Source organism: Mangifera indica, chromosome 8 (assembly GCF_011075055.1).
Source record: "Mangifera indica cultivar Alphonso chromosome 8, CATAS_Mindica_2.1, whole genome shotgun sequence".
Taxonomy (NCBI): Eukaryota; Viridiplantae; Streptophyta; class Magnoliopsida; order Sapindales; family Anacardiaceae; genus Mangifera; species Mangifera indica.
In genome coordinates this window covers 10591115-10605513 of record NC_058144.1, presented here as the reverse complement: position 1 = coordinate 10605513, position 14399 = coordinate 10591115, and the positions used below count along the sequence as shown (strand labels likewise).

Here is a 14399-nt window from a genome sequence, read left to right as displayed (position 1 = left end):
AGATGGTCTTGCAGATGCACATTTTCTGCCACTAAATAGAACAGTGGTATAAGAAATGAGAATCTACCTTGGATATTTGTCGAGCATTCGCAAAGATAGCACGCAGCTTAAGTTCAGATAATAGAGAGCTTCCAGTACTTCTTGCTGCTATTATCTTTTTCTCATTCAATTTTGAGACAACAATGGGGTCAAAGTCCGCAAAAACTTCCCTGCATTATTGCAATTGTGAAAATAGAATCTGGAAATGGGTACAGGCCAAGACTAGAGGTCAACAAATATTACATCATTTTACAAAAGGAACAAGAGACTTTCACATGATGTTCATACCTAAAGATGTGCCTCTTGCTAAGGATAGCAGGCCATGTGAGTTCAGACAAAGCACCTGAAAGGACAAGAAGCTCAAACAATTTCCTGCACACCGAAGTATATGAACCAAACCATTTGTTAAGCAGAATTTCACCACTAAGCAGAAGCCTTTTTGACATAAAAGGCAAAGTTCTGATTACATACTTGTCATCATGTACTGGAACTTATACAAGTAGGAACTTATAAATGATGGTCAATGAATCGTAATGTTTCATCTCACTGCCCCGACCAGAATCATATTTCATAAAAGTACATTTAAATTGTATAAACCTGTAAGTCTATAACCTCCATAAAATACAAATACCTCTAGCACACAATGACACAAGAAAGAGCCATTGACTTGATATTGCAGGATTCAAACAAAAACTATAAACCACAATCAATATCAGTAAGAACAGATATAAGTTTTGCTTTGCAGACACATTTCGGATATGTAACTGCTAATATAAGTAGAGCAGGTCAAATAAAAGTTAGATGCAATCCAAGTCAAAATGCCTTTAAACAGTTTCTGGAAATCCAAGTAAACAGAGTAATTATTTATTTTGTAGTTGAATTAAATAACATTCCATTTTATCACACAAAACCAACATTATGAACTTGGAATGCATAAGTAGTAACATATACATAATGAGACTAAATTTTAAAACAAAGCAAACAAATAGAATGACACATGTTTAAAGGGTAGTCCCAAATAATCATTTCATTTTTGCATGTTAAAGGGTTTCATAGGCAAATGCAAAGACCATATATGACACCAACAAAAACAATCTTTCACCTTACCACACTTTTTTTGAGCTACTTGCAACGTTACTCCACTATTAAACTTTATAAAGACAACAACAATTAAGAATTAAATGCTATTAAACATTATATTAACTTATCTTATATCTTTATTTATCTGGTAAGATAAGCTCAGCAATCTCATTTTTATCGTCCATCTTCATGAAATAAAAAATAAATGAAAGTTATTAATTATACTGCCGCCAACTAAATGAAAAATCAATTTAAAGAGCATGTGGTTGTGATAAGTAATTAACTACCTCACCTTATTTCTTAATATTATAGCGTGTTCTCATCTAATCGGCTCCGCACAAGCATATTGACTGTTTCTGGTGGTAAGGATGACCTATAAGTGTCAATCACTCTACTACCCACACTAAATGCGCTCTCCGATGCCACTGTTATAATAGGTTTCGCTAAGATATCGATTGCCATTTGTGAAAGTACTTTATACTTATATTGATTGTCTCTCCACCAGTGAAGTACATTAAAGTCATCAGAGTTGACATCATCAGGTATCTCAACACCACGTTCTTCAAGATACATTTCTAACTATGACTTCATGGTTTTTTCTGAGTATGTTTTTTCTTTGTGATCTTTCAAACACAGTCTACTCTCAGAATATCGACAGCTTGATGATTTACCTACAAATTAAATGTTATAACTTATGATGTGTTATAAAGTTTCATTTAATGATGATGATCTAATATATCTGATGTACTTGATAGTGCTTGTTCGCTCCTTAGTTGATGTTGTGGATGTGCAAATGTAGTTGATGAATTTCCTAATGATAACATGTCAACGTATTCTTTGTATAATTTTTCTAACGTTCTTTTAATATTTTCTATCTTCACAGGGGCATTTTTTTCACCATATAAAATGAAAAATGTCAAAGTAATCATAAGAAACTTTATCCTGAAATCATCACAAGCCAAACTAATTAGTTAGAAACATGTTTTTTATATACATATATATTATAATAAACTCAATCAATTATAACTCAATTACCTAGGATCCATGATGCTAACAATCACCATAAGAAAATTCACCTCACCCCAATATTTGTTAAATTTTTCTGGCATTGCTCGCACCATCATTGATATAGAATAATCTTCATCAAATTCTCGTTCTTTAAGGATCTCTTTTATCCTTAACGCTTCCTGAAAATGCCTATTTACAGTTATATATTGTGACTCAAAAATTAATTTTATTATATCATCAAATATTTCTAAAAAGTCACAGACAACCTCCAATCTCTCATACTCTTCCCTTGTCGAGCAATATATATAACTTGACTCAACAAACATAAAACGAAGAAATATTTCTTTGAACTGTAGTGTTGTCATTAATATTTTGTATGTACTATTTCATTGTATGGCACAATCCAAAACTAGCTTCCTCCCTTTTATTCCACATTGTATAACAATTTTCGCAAATTTTTTTTGTCTTGCCTCACTAGCTTTTATAAACTTCACACTCTCCCGAATATTGTTTATGATGGGTTTAATCACAACCACCCCATCTTGAACTAACAAATTTACAATATGGACAGTGCACCTAACATGGAAAAGTTTTCCATCACACAATAAAGGTCTTTGCATTTGAAAATCTTTCTTCAATCTTTTAATGCAACTATCATTTGCAGTAGCATTGTCTACTGTGACAGTTTCTACCTACAAAAAAAATTAATGAATATTAATGAAATTATATGCAATAAAATTATTTGTATATTTTGAGAAACAATTTGCAAAGTTGATTTTACCTTATTTTCAATCCCCTAACCCTTTAGACAGTCAAAAATTGCTGCTACAATGTTTATTCCTCTTCTAGGCGGAGGTAGATGCACAAAATTTATAATTCATTTATTTAAAGACCACGAATGGTCCACCTAATGTCTCGTGAGTACCATATACTCAATATTTTGATGATCTGACTTCCAAAAATTAGTATAATACTAATCCTTCTAGTCTCCTCAAAAGTCTTTTTCAACCTCTCACGCTCTGCTTGATAAACCCTAATACAATTAGCTTTTACTTGTTTTTTTTCAACTTTTTCATAAAGAGGTTGCAGAATATGACAAAAATTAATGAAGTCGGGGTGCTCAACTATATTAAATGACAATTCAGATATCATAACCAAGTGAACCAAGGCTTCTCGAACCTGAAACTCCAATACCATAATCATTGCATTAGTTAATAAAATTAATTTCATAATAATTTCATAGTAACAATAGACGTTATTAATTAAACTCAAACTAACTTTGGGATGCTCATAATTTGTCTTTGTTTTCACGACAGCTGAAGTAGGTAACCCTAAGGTTGAACGCTCAAAACCTAAAATAGTCTGTCCCCATATGACTAAATCCTTCCTTATTGCTTTCTTCCTATCAACACATTGACCCATATGTCATGTCAAATGGGAAGTAGCCTTGGTCTTTTGCAATTTCAACTTTTTCTTGTAATACTTGCATACTACATATGTAACATCTCCAATAGTAACAAACATATCTTCTGGAAAATACTCCCAAACAGTTGATGTTTTCCTCCTTTTATTAGATGGAATAATAAAAAATGATGATTTTGTTTGTCTTTCAGTACGTTCAGTTGCTTCGTCTTCTTCAGTTGAAGATGAGACATCAAAATCTCCTATTGCAACCAAATCAATATCCACATCATCAATTCCAACCGTTTCAGTAGGTATAAGTGCTTCAATTTGCACCAATTTTCTCTTAATGGATGCGCATATAGAATGAGCCATCGTGCTAGTTGTAGATGCTTGCAATAAAGCTCGACTTACTTCAGATGGTTATACTCTTCTTGACATTATATTCTACATCACAATCATAATTAAACGGTTAGTTGTAAATGTAATTAAAATAAATAAAATATATATAGAATATAGAAATTACAATGATGAATGATAAATAGTAAAAGTATAACTTAGACAGTTAAAGAAAGTTCAAGTTTGTAGCTTGTAAATATGTATATATTGGATTCAATATGCTTAAATCAAAATAGAATTCTAAAGCATTTGTCTTTAGGGAGGATGTTAAGCATACTGACGGTGTGAGAAGAAAGCAATGGGTGAAAGAAAAGAGAAAGTAATGGAAGAAAAGTGAAATAACAAGAGTTCAAGTAAAGAGTATTAAAATGGTGTATGTAGAGTAAGTGAGACAGTTTTGGAAATAGAAGAGTAGCTACAAGAAGCAGCTTTGTTCATTGGATGAAAAGGTTCTGTTCATCTTCTTCAAAGTCATGTTAACTGGGAAAATACTGTTTCATTGTTGTTTGTTTCAATTGCGATGTAATAAACTAAAGTGTAAGTCGTCAGATGTATTTAACAATGTAGATTTAATTGTAGAGACAACTAGAAGTGTGAAAAGTGTATAAATATGCTGATAATTCTCCAAGATTCATAAGTTTTGCATGTTCATCAAAATTTGTTTTTGGAGTTGTCTAGTTTCTTTGTGACTTCCTGGTGTGATTGAAATCTTTTATATCCCATTGAGAAAAAATTTACTGGAAATGCTATTTCCACAACACATTTATCCTATCTATGCCCACCAATCTCTAAGGTTGGGTATTTAGCTTAAAAAGTCAAAAAAAAACAAAGAGTCATATAAGGTATTTTTACCTATTATCATTATTTTTAAATCAAAAAGTATTTTCATGTCAATTTTTTATCTTTGATCTGATTAACTCCATTAATGTCGAAGACCTAACATACAAGTCAATGCTTGAGATTTTTCTTCTTTCCTCATATTACTTTACTAATCAACGAACTAAACTCAGTCTTCTTGGTCTTGAATTGAATATTTTAGATTTCAAATTGATATTAAACTAACTCTTATTTGAATTAGACCTCAAGGGTTTCACTAGCTTGAATTTTCTATCATGTGAACAATTTATACTAACTAACTTGGAACTAAATAATGAAGTGTTATAATAGTTACTCGATACAATGATTATAGGTCCAATCATTATCCAAAGGTTTATACATTTGACAAAATCAAACAAGATTCCAAGAAATTTAAAAAAAAAAAGCCCTTCTTATTTAACCCCATCACAACCCTGAGGTTTACCTGTATGATAAAATTTGACCAGATTCCCAATTATTTAAAACAAAAAAAAACCCTCTTATTTAAACCGACTTCACTTGAATCCACCACTACTATATTATGAACATATATTGTATATAAAAAGAGTAAGAAAAACAGAAAAAGCAAATCGAGTACCAACAATCTCAAGCTCAACTTTGACAAGCAAGGTGTCAAAATTGGCACCTGTAAGACAATTTACCCAAGGCATTTGTTATCAATAATGCCCCTTTAATATTGCTCAATAAAATAGAATATGTCTTTCCAATCATTATCATCAGATTCATTGAAATTATTTTTGGTATAAAGCATCAATGTTGTAGCATATTCACATTACTAGAATAGTGTTAGCCGATCACTTTTGGCACACAGGTTAAACTTCTCTTCATCTATCCCACTCTTAACAACAAATACGCTTTTAATAGACATATACTAATCAAATCAAACACACAACAGATTGCTTTTATAAACTTGTTCATGCCATTAACTCAATCTCAAAGCTGAGTTCGACAAAACATCTGCACCCACAAAGCACAAGGAAGAAAATCATCTCTGTTATTAACACTTTGTTAACACATTCTTCATCTTGCCACCAATATTGACCATTACATATTAGAAACCTCTTTTTATATGAACCACATCATCTAAAAGGGTAGGAAATTAGAAGAAACTCAACTTTATTACTCATTTTTGGTTTTAGATTGTTAAAGTAAAAATATTTTGGGATCCAATAAAGAGAGATAATTTCTCCTCGAAGAGCACAAGAGAGATAAAGGAAAAGTGGAAGGAAAGCAGTGGGAAAACTAAGGAATAGATTAAAATTAGTCAATAAAGGAAGGAAAATATTGGCACAATTGACAGCTAGAAGCAAGACAAAATAGATCGAAAAACTAGAAAGACTAAGCACATCTCCAACAAAAAAAAAATTGAAACAAACCAATTTCAAAATGCAAAGGCATAAAACGAAATCCACAATAGTAAGCCAATAGCACAAATAAGCAAGTTTGATAAAACCCCCAATTCAGAAACCCTAATTCCAAAGTTATGGTTCAATCAATTTAAGGCAAAAATTAACAAATTAAAAGTAAAAAAATGGAAAAACACAAAACAGAAATGTCCTTGTGTCATCATCGTCAAACTTGTCACCATTGAAATCCCGATCGCTGGACAAATCTTCTATTGGCACGTGAGAACACTTGAACTGAACCGTTTCACCCTGAGAAATCCCTGGTGATGGAGAAAATAGGCTTGAACTTAAGATTGAGGGCTATAGTCTGGAACTGGAACTGGAGAGCAAATACTTTGAGAGAATTGAGTCACAAAATTTCATTTTCTTTTCATTTAACCAAAAACGACACCGTTTTTTGGTTAAATATGACACGACTTGCAAGCCGAGTCAAGCTGCTAAGCTTATAGTTCGGGCTTGGGCTCGAGCTGGAGCTTGACTTTCCTAAAGACTGAAGCTAGGGCTCGTTAATTCTTGGCTCGTTTCAAGCTCGATTGAGTCAAGCTCGATATCAAGCTCAAACAGGCTCGGCTCGAATCCACTCTTAACTGGGACAAATAAATCTATTAATTAAACAAATATTTAATTTTCCTAATTATTTATGTAATTAAACTAATACTTTAGTGTACTCATCTAAATAAAAGATTCATTGCACTTATTTTACCTAGTAAAATTACAGATGTAATTATCCACAGAGATCCGATTACGGTTAATCAATTTGCTTATGAACATTTAATCAAATAAAACCATATAATATATAAAGGTAACAAAAGGCTATTAAAAAGACATATTAAACCCTTCATGATAATGATGTTGTGCTTACAATTAAAATATATATATATACCACAACTTCTTAACAGACTACAAAAAATAAAAAAATATATATATTGCTCTACTTCAACTTCAAGAAAAAGCAAACAACACTAGTAATAGTTTAAAGTATCATTGTCCATTTAACATGTTAATATAGCCCATAAATCAATGTCAGAACCAACTGTTACAATTGCTTCATTTTCGATCATCATTGGTTGTTCTCTTTCTCATCGGCAAGCACACAACCGGACTAAGATCTTGGTCTCTTTGTTATGAGTCAAAAAGATTTTAGTCTCTTCGTTGTGAGTTGGCCTATGAGGGAGAGAACGACCTATGGTGAGGGAGAGGATGGGCGACGACTGGTGATAGTCAATCATCATTGGAGAGAAAAGGAAAAAACCTTAAGAGAAAAATGTTTATTTTTCAAACCTTTGGGTGGAGGAGGGAAAATTGTTAGTTTTTAAACTTGGAAAAAAAAATATAATGAATTTATAGTCTTTTTCAAAGCCAAAGCGACAAAGAGATTAAGATCTTTTTGTTGCACGATGGCGCGATAAAGAGATAAAGATCTCTTTATCGTGCGCCAGTCAATAAGAGAGAGGACAATCGACAACTGATGACGACCAATCATCGTCAGAAAGAAGAGGAAAAAACCCTAGAAAGAAAATGTTGATTTTTTCAAACTTTAGATGAGAGAAAAATTATTAATTTTTAAATCTAAAGAAGAAAATGTGATGAATTTATAATTTTTTTTAAATATTTTTATTAAATAACAATTTTATCTTTAATAGTAATAATAAAATTTAACAGATAAATGAATATTTAAATTTTTTATAATTAACACGTGAAAAATTGAATTTATACTAAACCTTGGATAGGAAATCGTTATTTGGCCAAAATAAAATAATTAAAGGCCAAGAAAAATGCATAGGTAGGGTAGCTGTTGGGTTATGAAAATTGTCGCACATAGAGCATTGGGTTTATCCTATTGCACTTTCCATAATTTTTTTGGTGAAAAAAAAAACTTCATCTAAACCAATTATATTGAGTAAATAAAATCTTTGATTTTAAATTATTATTAGATGAAACTTAAATTTGTATTTTTTATATATAAAATCTTATTTTTTACCACTTAAATTATCTTTGAAGACCTTTTCCTAAAATGTCACTGCCTCTTACATCACCATCACCAATTGATATGAAAACCAAAGTTACAACACAAACCAATGGGAAGAAAATGGTCCACTGCCAACTTTGTCTTTTGTCTTCATTGCCTTGTATCTATGGCATTGGAATACGCCCACAAATGCTAATAATTGAAACGAAGTCTTGTATTTTGTGTTTGGAAGGCAAGAAAGAACAGAAATGCTCCAAGCTACATTTTGTGGAACTGCTTTGTTACCCTCCTTCCAAGGGGATTTTGTTCTCTCAGAATTTTGCACTACTAGTCTCTCAGTTTGAGGAGACAGCTTAAGGTAAACAAAGGCTGTAGGGTGAGAAAGTTTTAATTGAAATGTCTGATATACCTCTTTAAAAAGCATATATACAGCTGAGTCCCAAAAAGATACTTTGGATTCGAACTTATCACAACGGACCTGCTTAGGCCTACTTACAAGATCATACCTAAATAAGAAGTATAGTTTTCAGTTCTTTTTTCAACATGTTTTATATTGTGGTGTACACAGGCACACGTAACAAACGTTACCATCAATTGTTGAAAAAGAACCGCTTCCGTTTCTTTGTCACAGAATTTTTGGTCCCATTGCAACCTAATCCCAAAATCAGTAATTAGATATGATCTGAATTTAGAGTCAAAGAGAACTGTAATGACGTTTCACAAGAGTGAAAAGCTTGACTGATCGGATATTAGAACAGGAAATGATTATGATTGGGCATATAGGATTAAATTCGGACTAATTGCATCACAAGGTATCTAGTGAAAAATGTCTCATTCTATCAACAAATTACGAGTCAATACAAACTATTAATAATCTGACAACTCACCAATTAAGGCTCAAAGATTTTTATTGGCCTGGCTGTCAGGTGTCTCCTGGTGCTAAGGAACAATAATTTAGTGGTAAATACATAGAAAAACCTAAGCATATAGCGAGAATTTCCCTGAGTTCAACCTAATGTGTATATAGCGTTTCACACCATTCAAAAAAACTATGCTCACAATCTAACATGCAGATGTTTACAATAATGCTATAAAATAGTCCTGCAGAAATTCAACAAGTAATACTCTCTTCTCTTCCCACAATAGTTCCCCCTTCTTCTAATTATATTATTTTCTCAAACCTCTAGAACTTCCTATGATCTCCTTATTACCTGCTAATGATCTTTTCCTTCTTTTAAATCTCTATCAAGCTTAGTACTTTGCATCTGAGAGTGAAGAACTCGGCCATTAGACATGCCACATCACAGTAATATAATTTAATATACCAAGAAGTTAAAGGCCTATGATATTATTCAAACAGTATTATATCAGAAGCAATTTAACCTTATAGCAGATTTCCTTTTACTGCAGTAAAAAATTAAGATCATAAAGTTTAAAGTGCAAGAGTCTCACCTCATGAATTTTCAGTTGAACCAAGTCCAATACAACCAGAGTAGCCCGTGCAAAAATTGTGGCTTGCAACATGGTCCACCACTTTGTGTAAATGGTACTCTCAACATGCACAAAATAGCCATTATGAAGCTAAATGGCCAAAATATTAACCAATGAGGTGGAGTACACGAAACAAACTCTACCTTGATTGCCATGATGGGACTAATTTCCTTGTGCAATTCTATTGAATCTAACAAATTGAAATTTATAGACCAGACAAGACTCAATCCGTCTACCAAGAACAAAGAAAACGAGGAATCGTGAATTAAAAAAGGAAAAAGAAAAAGGAAACAAAAAAATGTAAAGAGAAGAAAGAACCAAGATGCTGGTTCATGTAGAAGTGAAAACTGGAGAAACTACTTAAACAATCAAAGTATTGATTTGTATGCACAAACAATGTTTTAGTTACCGGTATGTGCCTTGACCCACTCAAAGGCTTGATCTAGGTTTTTACCGGGAAAATGACACTGCATAAATAAACATTTATTTATAGTAAACCACAAATCAAATTTGTGATATGATGGGTGCTGACGTCAACGTAGCCTTGAACTGCAGTAAGACCACAAAGACACAACTTACCTGGTTGAATTGCCGGTTTGAAACAGTCCAATGGCTAACACCATTAGACTGCTCACCCGGATCGACTGAGCCATCAGATCCCAAGCAAACCGGTCCAACCGGCTAGTTGGGTTTTCACAACCATGTGCACAAACAAACAAAAAGAAAAATCGATAATTAAATTCATAGAACAACCACCAGTCCTGATAAGTAAACCTGGTCAAAAATGGAGAAAGACATTTCTAAAACAGACATATAATAAATGCAAATCTGGAGTGAGTCGAATACTTATAAATACAATATACAAATATATACATAAATAAATTCCTAAAACCAAAGCAAGCCAGACCATCCTTAAACGAAATAAGATACGATATACAACTGTTGCAACGGCCTACACATATAAACCATGGATCCTTCCTTTTCCTGTAATTCTCATTGTTACCTCAAAGGTGTCAAGAAACTTGTATCTATACCAGTCAAAATCACACTAACAAATAAGTATAAGGAAATAAAAGTGCACAGGACTTAGTTCTAATTGGCCTATGCACTCGGGAACAGTATTCATTCTATAAACTTAGTTCTAATTGGCCTATGCACTCGGGAACAGTATTCATTCTATAAACAACCCCTTTGTATAGTTTCCCTAATTGTGGATGAAAACTGGCTTACTAAACCATCGTATCATACATCTAGTAAAAGCGACAGCCATAAAAGAGAAATGAAGCTAAATCTAGATATAAATTACCTTTCCTACCATATCTTTTTGTAGTCCATACTTATCCAATTACAAAACTTGAATGAACACAATAAAGGTTAACACTGTACCATATTATTCAATTTCAGGAAGCCAATTTGGCAAAAAGTCTACAATATCCAAACTTATTAAACTTGTAATATTACAACAGTTATTGAAGAGCGAAGTTTTAAGTCTATTATTCAATAATACAAGCTTTCAGTCGCCCCCAAATTCATTTTTCTAAAGATAGCAAACCAAATATTGCATATTCTGAGGTCAAAATATATAAATACATATATAGCATCCAAAACTAACATAGAATTCTATTCTACTTCAACTGTGAGAATATTGTTCAAAATACAATTACATCATGCAGTGAGAAATGCCAAATTCATTTCATATAAATTAAAATTTGTCAAAAATATTTACCAGTGATCTAAATCTAACAGATGTAGATCAAAATTAGACCAAATTATTCAGACGAAACGGCATAATCCCAACCTGAGATCCGAAGATTAAACACAAGATCCATGCAACCTCTCACCTCGGTCTCCGATTCAGTTGATGCAAGGCGGGATCCAATTTGCTTTTTTTTTTTTTTCTTCATTCAATTATTCCACCAATTACAGTCCGTTATACGGATAAAATAAATTTTAATCGATAAACTGAAAAAGAATAAAATAGCAGCCAATCAGTTCCCGACCTGCACCAAGCGAATTAGAGACCGCCGGTAACTCAATCATTTCACTTCACCGTCAAAAGCCGAAGCTTAAAAAAGAAACACGCTCAGAAGAAGATGAAGGCTAATAAATTTTAAGCTCAAAAATCTATTAACCCTATCAGTGCGCTGGGTGAGGGTTGGATCAAGGTTATTTATATACGGCATAGACCAACTTGATGCACACACGTGTCACTAGTAATAAATCCTGTGATCCCTGAAGATCGAAGTGGAATCAAGAAAAGGGCGGGACGTTTAGAAGATTTACGAAAATGCCACTACGTCGACCCTACGTGGATGCACAGTAAATGCACATGGCGCGTGGCCTGTGACGGCAACGTGTACTCACTTGAAGCGAGCAAAATTTAAATTAGAAATGTGAGCTCTTTGTCCGGTTCAATTGAAAGGAACATTTGGTTTTATTTGAATAAATTTATATCAATCTTCTTTTTTTATAGATATTTTAAGATTAATTTGGACAGATATTCCCTTGTGTAATTTAAAAAATAAAAATTCTTGAAAATCAAACATCTAGAACATTCTACCTGTAGTATGAAAGAGATGTGCACAATTTGCTTTTTATTTATTCAATTGGCAAAAAGACTTCTTATTATTATTATTATTAATTTATTTTATTTTATTTTATTATTCAATTTTGCACAAAGTTAAATTTTAAAAAAGAAATTATTGGCCTTTCGTTTCGGGAGCTGGGAATCTTTCTTTTGACAGTTCTAAAAGACAGCGAACAATAAATAAAATAAAACATATTGGGCAATGAGGGTAACATGTAATAATTAAATTGGTGTCCAAGACTTTAAGAGGTGAAAAGGGTGATATTGTCAAAGAGATGATTCATGTCTTTGAAATTTAAAATTAGGCTGAAAAGACTTGTGAGCTGAGAGATTAAAAAAAAAAAAAAAAGGAAAAATAGGATCATTCTGACATTCTTTGTCGGAGTAATGACCCTCTCTCACCCAAGTTTATGAAAAATCACAGTTTAAACCCCTTAAATTAAAAACTATAAATATCATCCTAAACTCAACTTTATTATTATCCTATTACCTCTCGATTATTTTAATCTTATAAAATTACTTAATACCCTTGAAAGGTTTTTTTATTAATTAACTTATTTTAGTAACTAAACTTAAAATTACGTTAGATGGGTGTTATTTTATCAGATTTTATTTTATATATTTATTTAATATAATTCTGATCATTGATTTATGTGTTTTAACAACTAAAATCACATCAAATATACAATTTCGTCAAATTGCATCTCACCAGATATGACTTTGGCAATCAAAATCGAGTATGGGTTTCCCAGTAAAATAGTAACTTTTAAAGTGTAATTATGTTAAATTATTTTATTGAAATTACATCTTTTCAGCGCAATTTGAATCCAATGTTGACTTTTATTTTTTTGAAAAGAAAATGTCGCTTTTTCTACTATTAATTCTTTTTTTTTTTCGGTCATGATTGAAATTTGGATAATATTTTATAATTTTTAAGTTTAAAAGGGCGACACTTGATTTCTAAAAAAAAATAGTAAGTCAGTCTTTCTATTCAATTATTTTAATATAAGAATGATGATTGCATCAATTATTTTATTAATTTATGATTTCATTAGATTTAAAAGGTAATTAATTGATTTAATTTATTTTTAAATTATTATATATTTTTAAAATAATATTAAATATTTATCATATTTTTAAATCTGATTTATAACACATAAAATATATAAAATATAATTTTATATATATTAATTAAATAATTAATATTTCATTTTATAAATAAAACGAAAAATTATTTACAAATTTTATTATTAATTCAATTAAGATCTTATAAATTATAATTTTTTTAAATTTCAATAAAATAAAAGTATCTCTTATTCACAAAATCAAATCATATAAATTTGATTTTGTTAGATTAAATTAGTTTTTAATTTAATAAATTTATCGCGTTTAATTAAATTTTAAATCCAGTAATATTTATATATTACTCCCATCTATATTAAAAATAATGCTCTTATTCACATGGCCACCTACCTTCATTAATTTCAATAAATAATGAATTAAGCCTACATGTGATAGGGAGGCAACCCTCTGTTCATCCCATGCGTCTACATGGACGGTCCTTGTCTTCTGTTGAACGGTAAAAGTCATTGTCAAGTTTAATTACTTAAACAAATTTTTTAATCTTATTTGAGGAGGGTTTAATTGATTCATAATATCATATTGGCAGAGTTTGTTTTCGAGATTAAGAAAATTTGAATGTCGAAAGACAAGAATTCTTTATTATTGAGTTCGATTGGTTTGATAATATTTTATTAAAAAAATATCATAAAAATGAATTATTTAAAAAATTATTATATTTGATAAAAATTAATAAATATAAATAATTATTGTATTTAATTAGGTATAATAAAATATTATTAAAATGATATTTTACTTAAATATCTCTGAAAATAATTATTTTAAAATATTTTTTATATTATTTGTTATATTAATTAAAAAATATTTTTATCTTAAAAATTAATAAATAAAAATAAATATATAATAAATTAAAGATTTTACCAACAATTTTTTAATATTTAATATAGAGTTGATAATAAGATTATCTCTTCTATCAGTTGATATAAAACCATTGATAATAGAAGAGTATCAAAATATTTTATTATTTGCAAACTAAATCTATTAATATAAATAATAAAAGATA

The 14399-nt window shown here is 30.8% G+C and overlaps 1 long non-coding RNA gene across 1 annotated transcript; it reads right to left on the bottom strand.

Moving 5' to 3' along the window:
• Nucleotides 1-8563: 8563 nt before the first annotated feature.
• Nucleotides 8564-10813, bottom strand: LOC123222723. The gene is made up of 2 exons (XR_006503703.1): nucleotides 9631-10813; nucleotides 8564-8830 (listed from the first exon to the last, which is right to left on the bottom strand). It is a non-coding gene; the product is annotated as an uncharacterized LOC123222723 (long non-coding RNA).
• Nucleotides 10814-14399: the final 3586 nt, after the last annotated feature.